At 45.8% G+C, this 15,884-nt stretch overlaps 1 long non-coding RNA gene across 1 annotated transcript; it reads left to right on the top strand.

Annotated features, from left to right (window-relative positions):
* Positions 1-2,089: 2,089 nt before the first annotated feature.
* LOC147103472 (uncharacterized) lies at positions 2,090-13,938 on the top strand. The gene is made up of 3 exons (XR_015072981.1): positions 2,090-2,162; positions 8,737-8,942; positions 13,585-13,938. It is a non-coding gene; the product is annotated as an uncharacterized LOC147103472 (long non-coding RNA).
* The last annotated feature ends 1,946 nt before the right edge of the window (positions 13,939-15,884 follow it).

Below are 15,884 nucleotides of genomic sequence, written 5' to 3' on the forward strand. Positions count from 1 at the left end.
ATACAACACAATGGATGGTATGTCTTGGCTTAACCTCCCATCTTGTGAAGTACAAGAGTATCTTCAGATTAAAAACTGCCAGCACCAGTTTTCACACAAGAATCTGTTTGTACAAGGTTAAGTGTTGCTCTCATACGACCACAGGCTGAAATCATCTAATGAAGTACAGACCAGGAATTGGCCTGGGGATCTTCATCCTGTACGACTTGGATACCAACAGCCATCAAGGAGCAGACAAAAATATTCTTCATGCACAGATGAGAAGTAACTTTTCCCAGCCTGGTTAATTTATTTCCTAAGCTGAAGAGAAAGAAAAGGCAAAACCATTCAATATAAGAACTCAAATAATGGAACAGTAAATAAAGGTCGAAGTAGAGTTTGGGCTAAAAATATGTTTAGGCCCATTTTCGGGTGCAGAACTGCCTGAGGCCTGAGGCTCACCCGAAATTGGCTCTCGGGCCTCATCAGCAGATTTCTGGCGAGCTGCTGATGTCAGTCGGGCATCCAAAGTCAGCGCCTCCTGTTTGAACAAGACCCATTGGCAGCGGCCTTTGGTAGGTCGCGGAAGGAAGGAGGTTATGGGGGGGGGGGCAATTGTGGGCCGGCAGCATGCCCTCAGGAGTGCTGTGGAGTTGGGAGGATCACTTCTACTCCTGGCTCCACATGAAGGTAAAATTAAACTAAAAGACTAAAAGAAAGACTTGCATTTATATAGCGCCTTTCACGATCACCAGATGTCCCAAAGCCCTTTACAGCCAATGAGGCACTTTTTGAAGTGTAGTCATTGTTGCAATGTAGGAAATGTGACAGCCAATTTGCGCACAGCAAGCTCCCACAAACAGCAATGTGATAATGACCAGATAATCTGTTTTAGTGATGTCAGTTGAGGGCTAAATATTGGCCCAGGACACCGGGGAGAACTCCCCTGCTCTTCTTTGAATAAGTGCTGTGGGATCTTTTACGTTCACCTGAGAAGGCAGACAGGACCTCGGTTTAACGTCTCATCCGAAAGACAGCACCTCCGACAGTGCAGCGCTCCCTCAGTACTGCTCCTCCGACAGTGCAGCACTCCCTCAGTACTGCCCCTCTGACAGTGCGGCGCTTCCTCAGCACTGATCCTCCGACAGTGCGGCGCTCCCTCAGTACTGCCCCACCGACAGTGCGGTGCTCCCTCAGTACTGCCCCTCCGACAGTGCGGCGCTCCCTCAGTACTGCTCCTCCGACAGTGCAGCACTCCCTCAGTACTGCCCCTCTGACAGTGCGGCGCTTCCTCAGCACTGATCCTCCGACAGTGCAGCACTCCCTCAGTACTGCCCCTCCGACAGTGCAGCGCTCCCTCAGTACTGCTCCTCCGACAGTGCAGCACTCCCTCAGTACTGCCCCTCTGACAGTGCGGTGCTTCCTCAGCACTGATCCTCCGACAGTGCGGCGCTCCCTCAGTACTGCCCCACCGACAGTGCGGTGCTCCCTCAGTACTGCCCCTCCGACAGTGCAGCGCTCCCTCAGTACTGCTCCTCCAACAGTGCAGCACTCCCTCAGTACTGCACTGGGAGTGCCTGCCTGGATTTTTGTGCTCAAGTCTCTGGAGTGGGACTTGAACCTACAACCTTCCGACTCAGAGGCGAGGGTGCTGCCCACTGAGCCACGGCTGGCACATACTGTTTTGTGGGTAGCCGCTGGTTAGGCTGCAGCAGTTGCTGGTAAACCTGAACAGAGCATGCTGGGCGTGTACTCCGCTCATGGCCAACCAATTTGGCAGAGAGGTCCTTAACCAAAAGTTAGGCTCCTCATTAACATATGCAAGGGGCCTAACGCCGGTTTAAGGAGGCCACCTAAATATAATCCGAGGCCAATACAGCGTTGGATCTATTGCAGGTGTCCCGCGAAATTGGTCATTTCTGACCTCGTTTTACGCCCAAAAACGGGCAGGTCCAGATCGAATTTCTCGGCCATGATTTTTGTACGTTCCACCATAGCACATCTGGCTGTTTCAAGCTGTCATGGGAAAAGGCTTGTGACATCAGAAGGCTGATTGTGACACTATTAAGAAGGTAATGTCCCACCTCGTCTTTCTATTTTCCAATACAAAGTCTGTTGAGAACAGCTTTTCAGAGTTTAATCTGGTCAAGCAGAGTAGGAGAGTGTCTGGTGGTCACTCAGTGGTAAGAACTCGCCAACCAGGCTGTCATTTAGAATTTTGATTTTGTTTTCTTTTTCAGTTTAGGATTAACTGAGCTGCGAGAAATGACAAATGTTTTGCAACATTTCAAGTGTAAAAATCAAGAGTTTTTTTTCCGTTCGTTGCCTTGACACGTCATAGAAACATAGAAACATAGAAACAGGAGCAGGAGTAGGCCATTCGGCCCCTCGAGCCTGCTCCGCCATTCAATGCGATCATGGCTGATCATCCAAATTCAGTACCCTGTCCCTGCCTTCTCCCCATTCCCCTTGATCCCTTTAGCCTTAAGAAATATATCCAACTCCTTCTTGAGTATATTTAATGAATTGGCCTCCACTGCCTTCTGTGGTAGAGAATTCCACAGGTTCACCACTCTCTGGGTGAAGAAATTCCTCCTCATCTCAGTCCTAAATGGCTTACCCCTTATCCTTAGACTGTGACCCCTGGTTCTGGACACCCCCGCCATTGGGAACATCCTTCCTGCAGCTAGTCGGTCTAGTCCTGTTAGAATTGTATAAGTTTCGATGAGATGTGCCAGCGTGGCTCAGTGGGCAGCACCTTCACCTCTCAGACAGTTGATAAAGTTACCTATAATTACGTAATATACAGCAGAAGGTCCCAGATTCTCACATCGAAGCGGTTACCTCATCTCAGCCAGCCTGACCCTGGGGATTGAACAACTGACTGCGGCTAGGGAAGGGTTAACAATAATGAGCTGACCCTGATTGATCCCTGTATGGACAGGCTCAGAACGTGATGGCCTCCATGTTTGGCTCAGCCTGTTTCAGACTCACTGGGCTCAATAATGAGGAATAACCAAGTGGACAAAGGAGCAGAGGGAGAATGGTGTGCGGTGGAACAATACCCCAGGAAAGGGTCAGCATCCAAGGGAGAGATTTATCCCAAAAAACATCCAGTTTTGAGATCAGGCAATTGTTTATTAAGTAATTTCATGACAATCTCTCTCTCTCTTAGGCAGTCCCTCGGAATCGAGGATGACTTGCTTCCACATTAAAAATGAGTTCTCAGGTGACTAATGAGTCCAATGCGGGACCTACAGTCTCTGTCACAGGTGGGGCAGACAGTGGTTGAAGGGGCGGGTGGGTGGGGTGCTTGGGTTGACGTGCGCTCCTTCCGCTACTTGCGTTGGCTTCCACTTGCTCCCAGCGAAGAGACTCAAGGTGTTCGGCGCCTTCCCGGATGCTTCTCCTCCATTTTGTGCAGTCTTGGGCCAGGGATTCCCAGGTGTCGGTGGGGATGTTGCACTTTTTCAAGGAGGCTTTGAGGGTGTCCTTGAAGCGTTTCCTCTGCCCACCTGGGGCTCTCCTGCCGCGTCGGAGCTCCAAGCAGAGCGCTTGTTTTGGGAGTCTCGTATCAGGCATGTGGACGATGTGGCCCATCCATCGGAGCTGATCGAGCGTGGTCAAAGCTTCGAGGCTGGGGATGTTGGCCTGAGCGAGAACATTGACGTTGGTGCGCCTATCCTGCCAATGGATTTGCAGGATCTTGCGGAGGCAGCGTTGGTGGTACCTCTCCAGTGCTTTGAGTTGCCCGCTGTACATGGTCCATGTCTCTAATGCATACAGGAGGGCGGGTATCACTACTGCTCTGTAGACCATGAGCTTGGTGCTGGGTTTGAGGTCCTAGTCTTCAAACACTCTCTTCCTCAGGCAACCGAAGGCTGCACTGGCAAACTGAAGGCGGTGTTGGACTTCATCATCGACGTCTGCCCTTGTTGACTGTAGGCTCCCGAGGTATGGAAAGTGGTCCATGTTGTCCAAGGCCTCGTCGTGGATTTTGACAATCGGGGGGCAGTACTGAGTGGTGGGGGCAGGTTGGTAGAGGACCTTTGTCTTACGGATGTTTAGTGTAAGGCCTATGCTCTCGTATGCTTCGGTGAAGGTGTTGACGATGGTTTGGAGTTCGACCTCCGAGTGTGCGCAGACGCAAGCGTCGTCTGCATACTGTAATTCGATGACAGAGGATGGAACAACCTTGGATCCGGACTGGAGGCGACGGAGGTTGAACAGTTTCCTGTTTGTTCTGTAGATTAGCTCCACTCCAGCGGGGAGCTTACTGAGGGTGAGATGGAGCATTGCAGCAAGGAAGATCGAGAAGAGCATTGGTGCGATGACACAGCCTTGCTTGGCCCCCGGTCCGTATATGAATTGGGTCTGTGGTGGATCCGTTGGTCAGGATCACGGCTTGCATGTCGTCGTGAAGCAGGCAGAGGATGATGACAAACTCTTGGGGGCAGCCGAATTGGAGGAGGACACTCCATAATAATCCTGAACTGTGTAACAGATGCAAAGAACATAAGAACATAAGAAATAGGAGCAGGAGTAGGCCAATCGGCCCCTCGAGCCTGCTCCGCCATTCAATAAGATCATGGCTGATCTGATCCTAACTGCCAATCCACTATCACAGAACCATCTCCTGCATCTAACAGAATTAGACACACGAAATAGGAGCAGGATCAGGCTACATGGCCCCTGGGCCCGCTCCGCTACCCACAGGGCCATGACCGATCAGAACCTAGACTCATGTCCAAATTCCTGCCCGCTCCCCGTAACCCTTAATTCCCTTTACTTCTAGGAAACTGTCTATTTCTGTTTTAAATTTATGTAATGATGTAGCTCCTACAGCTTTTTGGGGCAGCATATTCCATGGACCTACCACCCTCTGAGTGAAGTAGTTCCTCTTCATCTCAGTTTTGAAAGAGCAGCCCCTTATTCTAAGACTATGCCCCCTAGTTCTAGTTTCACCCATCATCAGGAACATCTTCCCTGCATCCACCCGATCCAACCCCTTCACAATCTTATATGTTTCAATAAGATCGCCTCACATTCTTCTGAACTCCAATGAGTAGAGTCCCAATCTACTCAACCTCTCCTCATATGTCCATCCCCTCATCCCCGGGATTAACCGAGTGAACCTTCTTTGTACTGACTCGAGAGCAAGTATGTCCTTTCTTAAGTATGGACACCAAAACTGTATGCAGTATTCCAGGTGCGGTCTCACCAATACCTTGTACAACTGAAGCAATACCTCCCTATTTTTATATTCTATCCCCCTAGCAATGAAAGCCAACATTCCATTGGCCTTCTTAATCACTTGCTGCACCTGCATACTAACCTTTTGAGTTTCGTGCACCAGGACCCCCAGATCCCTTTGTACTTCAGTACTTTCCAGTTTCTTGCCATTAAGATAATAACTTGCTCTACGATTTTTCCTGCCAAAGTGCATAACCTCACACTTTCCAGTATTGTATTCCATCTGCCAAATCTCTGCCCACTTACTTAGCCTGTCTATGTCCCCTTGCAGGTTTTTTATGTCCTCCTCACTCACTACTTTCCCTCCCATCTTAGTATCATCTGCAAACTTTGATATGTTACACTCGGTCCCCTCCTCCAAATCGTTAATATAGATTGTAAAGAGTTGGGGACCCAGCACTGACCCCTGCGGAACACCACTAGTTACTGATTGCCAGTCTGAGAATGAACCATTTATCACAACTCTCTGCCTTCTGTTAGATAGCCAATCCTCTATCCATGCCAGAATATTACCCCCAATCCCGTGATTTTTTATCTTAAGCAATAATCTTTTGTGTGGCACCTTGTCAAATGCCTTTTGGAAGTCTAAATACACTACGTCCACTGGTTCCCCTTTATCCACCCTATATGTTACTTCCTCAAAGAACTCCAGCAAATTTGTCAAACATGACTTCCCCTTCATAAAACCATGCTGACTTTGTCCTATTAAATTATGATTATCCAAATGTCCTGTTACTGTCTCCTTAATAATGGACTCCAAAATTTTACCTACCACAGATGTTAGGCTAATCGGTCTATAGTTTCCAGCCTTCTGTCTACTGCCCTTTTTAAATAAGGGTGTTACATTAGCAGTTTTCCAGTCTGCCGGGACCATTGCCGAATCCAGGGGGTTTTGGAAAATTATTACCAATGCATCCACAATCCCTACCGCCACTTCCCTCAAGACCCTAGGATGTAAGCCATCAGGTCCAGGTAATTTATCCGCCTTGAGTCCCATTATTTTACCGAGTACCACTTCCTTAGTGATTTTGATCGTGTTTAGCTCCTCCCCCCCTTTAGCCCCCTGTTTGTCCAATGTTGGGATATTCTTAGTGTCTTCTACTGTAAAGACTGATACAAAATATTCATTCAGTGTTTTTGCCATCTCCATATTTCCCACCATTAATTTCCCGGTCTCATCCTCTAAGGGACCAACATTTACTTTAGCCACCCTTTTTCTTTTTATATAACTATAAAAATTCTTACTATCTGTTTTTATATTTTTTGCTAATTTACTTTCATAATCTATCTTCCCTTTGTGAATCCGATAGTTGCCATGATTATCAAAAATAATTTGAATCTTAAACATACCTTACACATCGAACTGTGGATGGTTGAGGAGTAGCAAGGCTGTAATTTAATTCGGATATTATAAACGAGTACTTTATGGACATCCAATTTCAGATTAAATGGTCCATTACTCACACCCACTGATTAAAAAAAACCCACAGAATGCTTGAAAAAAAAGTGGAAAGTCGGCAAGACAGAACGTACAAGTGCTTAAATTACACTGAGATTGAAACCTCGGAAAGTCTATTGGGGTATATCTTCCTCTGCGTAAAGAGAAATATCCTTTGCTTAAACTGTTATAAATTCAATGTTTGGTTAAAAAAAATTCTTCAGCTTCACGCATGGGGAAATACCTCATCGCGATGTCACAATCCAACAAATGGTATAAAACGGGAATTATTTTGCAAAACAAAAATTAAGAACACAGTTTATATTACATAGAATTACGTAGAGTTTACAGCCCAGAAACAGGCCATTCGGCCCATCGGGTCCGTGCTCCACATGAGCCTCCTCCCACCCCTCTTCATCTCACCCCATCACCCTATCCTTCTATTCCTTTCTCCCTCATGTGCTTATCTTAAAGGCATCTATGTTACTCGCCCCTATAAATAAAACAGTAAATAATTCATGTTTATATTGAAATACATAAAAATAATACAGTTCAAGCTGTAGGAAATAATTGTTTTTTTTTTTAAAAAAGCCTGTAGGTCAATTGTATCTTAAGATTAATGTTCAACAATGCATTTTTTCTTTGCACCTAATGATTTATTCTGCTAGCTGCAAACATTGAAGGCTTTAGTGGTTAGAAAGAGAGATTTTAAAAATATTAAAAAGGGAGATTTATTTTCTCCCTTCTTCTCACAAGGGTGCTGACTGACTGTGCACATACACAGGCTTCCAGTGTCTCACCCGAGTGGCCTCTCTTTTTGTCAGAGTGGGGACAGTGAGTGTGGGAGAGCTATTTGACAGTCAGCATCCTGGCAGCCAAGCTTGAACTTGTCTTTACCCAATGTCCAGGAGTGCACTCTTCAATCGGGATCCCGAGCTAGTGAGGAGGAGCAAGAGCCCGGGCTGATTCCCTTGTGACTATTCTCCTATATTCTCCTATGTGGGATGTTAGGGTTGAGGAGATAGAGAGGGTATCTTTGGGTCAAGTTGACGGCAGTATTTCAGGGCTATGGTAATGATGGAGCAGCAGGCCTGGCTGACTGACGGGGGCAGGAGGCATAGACCTGTTACTGGAGGTTGTGATTGTTTGAATTTAAGCTCCAGATAACCCTGCAAGCCAATAGGGTAGAGTGGTCATACATGTAGGGTTGCAGGAAGCTGTATGTGTGCTGTGTGGTGGTAGGTTGCAGTTTTAGTTCATTAAACACCTGCAGTATCCCTGCACAGACTTGGAAGCCCAAGCTTTGCCAACCTGTGCCAACATTCTCAGGGCTTAAATAAGCGAGGTGTGTATCTCCAGGTAGAGAAGATGCACTCTATAATCAGACAAACAGAAACTGCTAAATAACAAACAGAAACTGCTAATGTTTATTGCTCAGTGGTTTGGTTTACAAACTCACGAATGATGATGGATTTACTGCATGCTGTCAAGCACAAAGCTGGCAACAAGTGAGTTTTAAATGTTACTTCTTGTTATTTATATTTTTTTCCCCATAGTAATTTCTACATCAATATTCTCCCCTCCTGTCCTGAAGGTGCTGACTCCTTGCTGGGGGCGTAGGGGGAGTTTCCACAGTTGTCCTCCAGTACCTTGCCCATGGGGCCATTCCTGCGTGAGCTTTGATTGCGATTATCAGCACGTTCCTCAATGTGCACCAATTCTGTCCCCACCCCATGTCCACACATGCATATCTATTGGTTAATCAGAAGTGGGAACCCTCAGCGATTACCCCTCTCCAGCACCAAGTCCAACTGTAGAATCATAGAATCTTACAGCACAGAAGGAGGCTATTCGTGCCTATGCTAGCTGCAGCAACCCTGCCACTGCCCCAGCCAAGATAAAGTGAGTCAACACTGATTGGGGATTGAGCCTGGGACCATCTGCTCTGTGGGGTTCACCTGCTTATCACGCTTAACATGGTAACTTTTAATAATGAACTGAGCTCCAATATTCCAGGCTCTGAAAAATTTCACGCATTACTTTTTTTTCCCCTCTTCTGTTAAAAGGATTTGCATATCTCAAAACGTCAAGAGTTAGGATTGAAATGGACCCAGAGGACTTTAATCTGTGGGTGACCAGCCAACCCTCACCAACACAAACCACAATGCTTGGTCAGATTGTGCTTGACGTCATGCTATTCCTCTGTCTTGCTGTCTTTGTTGTCCATGTCATCAATTTTCTAATTAACTATTTGTCACATCACCCTTCAAAGGTTAGTGACTTTCTTGAAAGTAATCATTCTCCTGCTAATTAAGTTAATACAGACCGTGAGAGGCTCTTTGGTGGTGATGCCCATATTTGAAATATCAGTTTAATTGAGAAAATGATTTAAATATTTTACAAAAGAGAAAAACAAAGATGATGGTTGTTGTGTATGTAATATGTGTGCTACTTTGAACCTATGGACAGGACTGCACTACTTGTTGGGCGTAGTGATACGCAGTACCACTCCTGGCCATAGGGGTATAAATAGTACTGTGGGTACTGATCTCCCCTCAGTTCCCGCCTGTGGGCATGAAGTAAAGACCTACGTGTAGTCCCTACCTCCAACCAGTAAAGACCTGTTTTATTGTTACTGATTAAGTCTGAGTATTAATTACTTGAACAACTCACAGATTTAACACTGGCGACGAGTCTGATTCGGACCCTGCGGCAGTCACTCCACGGCAGCTTCGTCCACAGCCAGGACGTTGCAGAGAGGTTTCCACCCTCTCCACCCCACTGGAAGACATCCTGACCTCGGAGCCTCCATCGGCGACCGTCAGCTTCTTCTCCAGCTTGGTGGTGGGTAAGCCGTTGTCTGAGCCGGGCAGCGACGCGACAGGCAGTCAACCGCACGAACGGGGCTGGGGGAGCTGGAGGAATAGGGCGCGAGAGCCGCTTCGAGCGGGAGGCGTTTCAACAGAGCGATCGCATCTCCTGATAAGAGCCGAGAGCCGCTTCGCGATCCAGCGATCGCATCCGCTGATAAGGGCCGCACTCGGGCGATCGCGGCGAAGATAAGGGCCGCACTCGGGGGCTGAAGGGAGACGGCGTTGGGGGACGGGTGAAGACCGCCAAGCGCGGGAAAACCGCCATTTTGTGGGCGGAGGACGACGGCAAGAGCGGGAAGCCGCCATCTTTGATAACAAGTAAAGAAAAGAAAATCTGAGAAATTGCAAATCTACAATGCCTAAACACGGGAATATTAGCACCTTTGATAGTGACCTCGAAGATTGGGCCATATATGTTGAAAGAGTAAAAAATTATTGTAAGGCCAATAAAATTCGTGACCAAGATAAAGCTCTAACATTATTAAATTTAATGGGTGCGAAGACATACGGGCAATTGAAACACCTGTTATCACCAGATGAACCGGCGGATAAGACGTTCGATGAGATTGTTACTGTCCTGAAAGATCATCTAAACCCCACGCTGCTGATGCTAGCGGAACGATTTAAATTTTACGACAGAAGGCAGCTACAGCATGAAAGCAATGCTGATTATTTGCTGGAATTGCGTAAATTAGCGAAATATTGCCAGTTTGGAACGGGACTGACAGAGGCACTTCGAGACAAATTTGTGTGTGGTTTATTTAAACAGGATACACAAAAGCGACTGCTCGAGGAGAATGAGCTGACGCTTGAGAAGGCGGTCACTATGGCAGCAGCACACGAAGCCGCAGCGAGAGGCACGGCAGTAATGCAGCTACGGTCACCGGAGCTCAGTGCACACAAATTGGGTGAGAGTTCTGGCAAATGTTATCGTTGTGGAAAGACAACGCATGATCAGAACCAGTGTTGGTTTAAAAACCAAGAATGTAGAACTTGTGGTAGGCTTGGACATATAGCTAGAGTATGCAGGTCAGGGAAGAAGACCAGCAACAAGAAGTCACCGCAAGGAAAATACGCAAAGGTACACAAGGTGACCGAACAGGAGTCCGATTCAGACGCTAGCAGTAATGAACTGGCTAGCTTAAGAGTACTCAATGCTGGTAAGGGTGCAGACCTCCAGACAATTTGGGTCACTCTTCAGATAGAAGGAGTCCAAGTAAAACTGGAATTGGACACTGGATCGGCATTGACGGTCATAAATAAGAAAGATTACGGAAAGTTATTCCAACATATTCCCCTACAGGATACGGGGATTATATTGGAAACATACACGGGGCAAAGAGTGTACCCCATCGGGAAAATAGAGGTTGCAGTGGTCCACAAGGGCGAAGACAGTCAAATAATGGACTTATATGTGATATCTGAAGGAGGTCCTCCACTACTAGGACGGGAGTGGATTAGGAAAATGAATATGGACTGGCATTTCCTACAAACAATAACGAGTGCGAACTCGGTGAAGATAGTCGGCCCAGACTCTGGAACGGATGATGGTAAGCCCAACTCAGGTGCAAAAGACAAAGTTTCAGCACAGAATTCCACTGAGCAACAACAACATAGTTTAACTGTGGATTCTGAGTCTGGCAAGTCTACTGATGTGCCCATTTCTGAGGGACACCGGGCTCGAACTCAACTCCATTTCAAACTACAACAGCAATTAGAACAAATGCTTCGCCGTTTTGAGCAAGAGTTGAATGCAACGAAAGAGTTCTTTGATATAGAGTTGGAGAATCTGGAAAGACAACAGAAGCAGCTGATGGAGAAAATGGAGCAGGAGCACACAAAACGTCTGATGTCAGAGGAGTTAACGGTCAGCCAACTCCTGCATATGCTGAAGGACAGGACTCTGAAATGGGAAAAACTTGAACACGAACTTCAATATTCAAACGAAAGGGGTTCGGAGCTCTCAAAGGTTATTGGAAGAGCTGAGGTGGCAACACAGACTGAGATGACTGCAACAGAGCAGCCCTTGGATGCCAAAAGTACGCTGACTCACGTCAACGTAGAACAACAGACCGCTGAAACAGCTGCTCCGGTAGAGGGATTGAATAGTCCGATCAATCAATCTCCAAAAGAAGTTGAAGTAGTAAAATCTCAAATGAGGTCATTAGTAAACGACTTGCTGAAAGCCCAGAAAAAGCTGGATGAAGAGGTACGCATGAAGAAGTCTCTTCAGGAAAGATGTCTGGACTTGGAACAAAAGCTGGCTAACGCCCAGCTGGGTATGGAGGAAATAGAAGACCCTCTCGCTGGCCTAGATCAGGACGACACCGAATATTACTATGTCCTGTCCTGCCCAACTTGTAACTTCGACTCCCACCATACAGAAATCATGGAGGAGCACCGAAAGTCTACGGAACATCGGGAGAAGGTGGCTCTACTACGGAAAAAGGAGGGAGAGAAGGAGGAACTGCGCATGCAGCTGGCAGCTGACAGTGGAGCCCAGAGAGTCTCCAAGAAGCAGAAAAGGAAAAGTCGAAACAGAAGATGACCCATCTGAACCATTATTACCTCTACCAGATCACACACGTGGTCCCTCCGAACGGAGCCAATTCAGTTCGGAAGTTCAAACTGTTAAATCCATGGAAGGACTATTGAATGAGTCACTCCAGCAACGTGAACCGACTCCACCACAGAGATTGAATCTGTGAACTGTTTTCCGCAGAGACTGAATCTGTGATCTGTTATGTAAACCTGAAGTTATCTATGTATATATGTTATTACGTTATGTTAAATGGGGAGATGACTGTAAAGCTAGGAAGGGAGGAATGTTGTGTATGTAATATGTGTGCTACTTTGAACCTATGGACAGGACTGCACTACTTGTTGGGCGTAGTGATACGCAGTACCACTCCTGGCCATAGGGGTATAAATAGTACTGTGGGTACTGATCTCCCCTCAGTTCCCGCCTGTGGGCATGAAGTAAAGACCTACGTGTAGTCCCTACCTCCAACCAGTAAAGACCTGTTTTATTGTTACTGATTAAGTCTGAGTATTAATTACTTGAACAACTCACAGATTTAACAATGGTGCTCTAGGCATGCTGCTAACTGCAACTAGCTGCAGATGCTTATATCTACTTACGGTGTTTATATATTTACTGGCAGGGTCAACCTCTGTTCAATACCTGGGTCGGGGTGTTTTATCATGCGCTATTCTCAGCCAGAAAGAGAAGGCTTGACAAATCTCCTGCAAATGCCTGGGTCCAGTTACTTTCCAAAACAATGGGTGTGAGGAGTTTATCAATTGCTGTAACAAGCTGACAAATGTTTTATTATTTACATTCTATGAGGAAACAACAAGGCTAGCTCATTAGCATCTGAACTACCTGCATGAATACACTATGCTTTAAAACACCACATTTAAACTAACTCTTTTTCAAATCTTTTATCAGAAAATGGTCAAGAGATCCTGAAACCTAATTTTGAAGTAATGGTGGCGCTAACGTTAGCCGAAGGGTTAGGATGGGGGTAAAATGTAGCCGGGTTACTAGTCCTGGTTTGAGAGTAAAACTGCTGGAAAGTGTACGTGTGTGAGTGCAGGGTGAGGGTGAGGATTTAGTGCTAATGCCCCCCTGGCTGAACAACCCACCAACACTCACCATCCAGGCCTCTGCATGAAGAATGGCCCATTTCAGATATCGGTGGGCTGTTGGTGCTCGTGGAACTGCACCTTAGCAGGAGTCTGTGCCTTTAGGAGTGAAGGGGAGAGGAAATTATAAAATGATGACAAAATCTTTATTAGAAGTTATAACAATTTAAAGTGCCAAATGTCATGAAATGTAGCAAGTGTTTTGGGGAATATCTACTAGTTACCAAGCCAAGAGAGCATCAATTAGAGCATTTTAATCATTTATAAGTAAATTACAAGTCATAAATGTATTTGGTTACAGTAGGCTTGATTTATATTCAGAAGTGGGTTGGAATCAGAAAGCTCTCTTTGACAAGTCAGTCTGTACTGACCATTTTACCTTCTCCAATTCAGGAAAAACTTTACAAGCTTAATCCTCTAACACCCGATGAAACAAGAAGATTGCATTATGGCATCACCATCCAGAAGGTTATTCTGAAAAAGATGCAGCTGGTTGAGTTAAAGATAGGCTTACTGAAAGCTATTCTGAGCGCTTTGAAGAAAAAGAGGAAAGTGAAGCACAGCCACTGCCATAACAAGAGTTTCAGTTGTTGCTGTTCATATTGTAACAATCCAAGTACTGGCACAGGTGGTACAGACATCAGTATGGCTAGATCTGACAGATGAAACACTGCAAAGAAATGTGCTACTAAATATAACAGAACGAACTTGCAAATATCTAATAATGATTAAAATAATCTACTCTAATTTCAGTGAATCTGAATTGTGTTTGCTTATGTGCTTTGGAAGAGGGTCAGAGTTTATAGAAGAGGAAACTGAACATTCATGAAATGTTGGTTCCCAGGATGTAGGTAATTACTGCATTTGTTGCCCATCGCTAGTTATAGGAACATGAGGAGGCCATTCAGCCCCTCGAGCCTGTTTCGCCATTCAATTAGATCATTAACTCCATTTACCTGCCTAAACTCCGTAACCCTTAATACTCGCCTAACAAAAATCTATCAATCTCAGCGTTTAAATTTTCCAATTGACCCTCAGCCTCAACAGCTTTTTGAGGGAAGAGTTCCAGATTTCCACAACCCCTTTGTGGGAAGTTAGCGTGACAAGGTGGTGCTGGACCATTGTTTATATCTATTGTTTTATAAGTGGAATTAAGTGTCAACGGTGCAGTGCGAGACTGGAGTATAGGCCAGGGTGGGAGGTCCCCGTCCCTGAAGGACGCTAACTTGGATCAGCCACAAATTACCAGCTTTACTGAATTCAATTTCATATTGGGATTTCAACTCATTTCTTCTGGGTTATTCATCAACTGCTACACTACCATATCACCACTGGTAGCCCACTATCCAAAAATATGAATGTTCTTGTTCCCTTGCATTGGGCTAGCAATGTTTGTGCCGAGTGATACGACAGTCGAGCCCAATTACAGTCAACCCTTTTCTAGCTATGTTAAGAGAAAGTTAAATATGACTTTAAAAAGGTGTTTGGGGTTCTCTGATGGCTGAGCCAGTCAGAAGTGGAAACTCTTAAGCAAGTTTCCCTTCTCCTGAAAGTATCTGCTCCTTGCTGGTATACTATTCCACAGGCACCCTCCACTATTTTATTCCAGGTGTCCTTTTTCCGGTCGATAATGTGAAGATGGGCAGCGAGTATTGGAAGATTATTCAACACATCTGACACCGATACAGAAAGTCCAGCGGGGGCTGCTAGAATTGTAAGGCAGGTGGGGGGAGGAACGAGAGAGGGGATGGGAGAGCTCCAGCTGATTTCCCAATGAATTTACATTCAAGAGTAAAAAATAATAAAGTAACGATGAACTTATACAGAACATTGGTTAGGCTCCATTTAGAGGTGTCCAGCTTTGGGCACCCCATTATAGAAAGTGTTCCCGATCCTTATTCTGTGCCGAGTTAGCTGATCTCATTAGCAGAGCAGTAGGAGCACTACAATTGGCCGCAGCGCCCCGGGTGAGAAGTGGAGGGGGAGGTAAGAACAAAAAGCCAAGGTTCCCACTCTTACCCACTAACCAGCGAACCCCCCCACTGGAAATACTCATGTGGTGATCAGGCGAGAGCAGGATTGGACCGAGCCACGAATCCCCCCATCCTCATCCCGCTTACCACTACCCATACACCGTCAAGGCTCACATATGAATGATGGCTACTTCAGTGAGGCACGAGAGCGCATGGAACCATATCCCAGCAAGCAGTCAATGCCTTCAGGGAGGAAAATTGAGAGGGGAATAAAAAAAAGTTAAAACAAACATAGAACTTTAACTATCATTGGAAAAATAATTCAATTTAAAAGGGCAACATGCAGACATGTTGCTCCACACAGGCCTGCTTACTGTAGACTTTCCACCAGAAAATGTCCAGATTGAACAAACTTTACATTTAAAATTATAAATCCATACCCGAGTAACTCCTGGTGTTCCTCTTAATTGCAGTGACTAAAATGGTAGATTGCAGGATCCCCCTCCCCGCCCCAGTTTGGATTGAGTCACTGTTGAAAAGAGTATCTGAAAATTCATGTCCTCATGAATGTCAAATTAGAAGAAATTCTCCAAATTCTGGTAGCCATTTTTGGCCTATTGCTCACAGCAGACCAACTCTGACTGTAGGGGATGACGTAAGAAAACTACTAGGCACTTGGTCTAAGCGCTAAACAAAGCTTTAATCAACTGTTTTACAACA

The sequence above is a fragment of the Somniosus microcephalus genome, chromosome 20, assembly GCF_052327205.1.
Source record: "Somniosus microcephalus isolate GS21.2 chromosome 20, FLI_Smic_1.0, whole genome shotgun sequence".
NCBI lineage: Eukaryota > Metazoa > Chordata > Chondrichthyes > Squaliformes > Somniosidae > Somniosus > Somniosus microcephalus.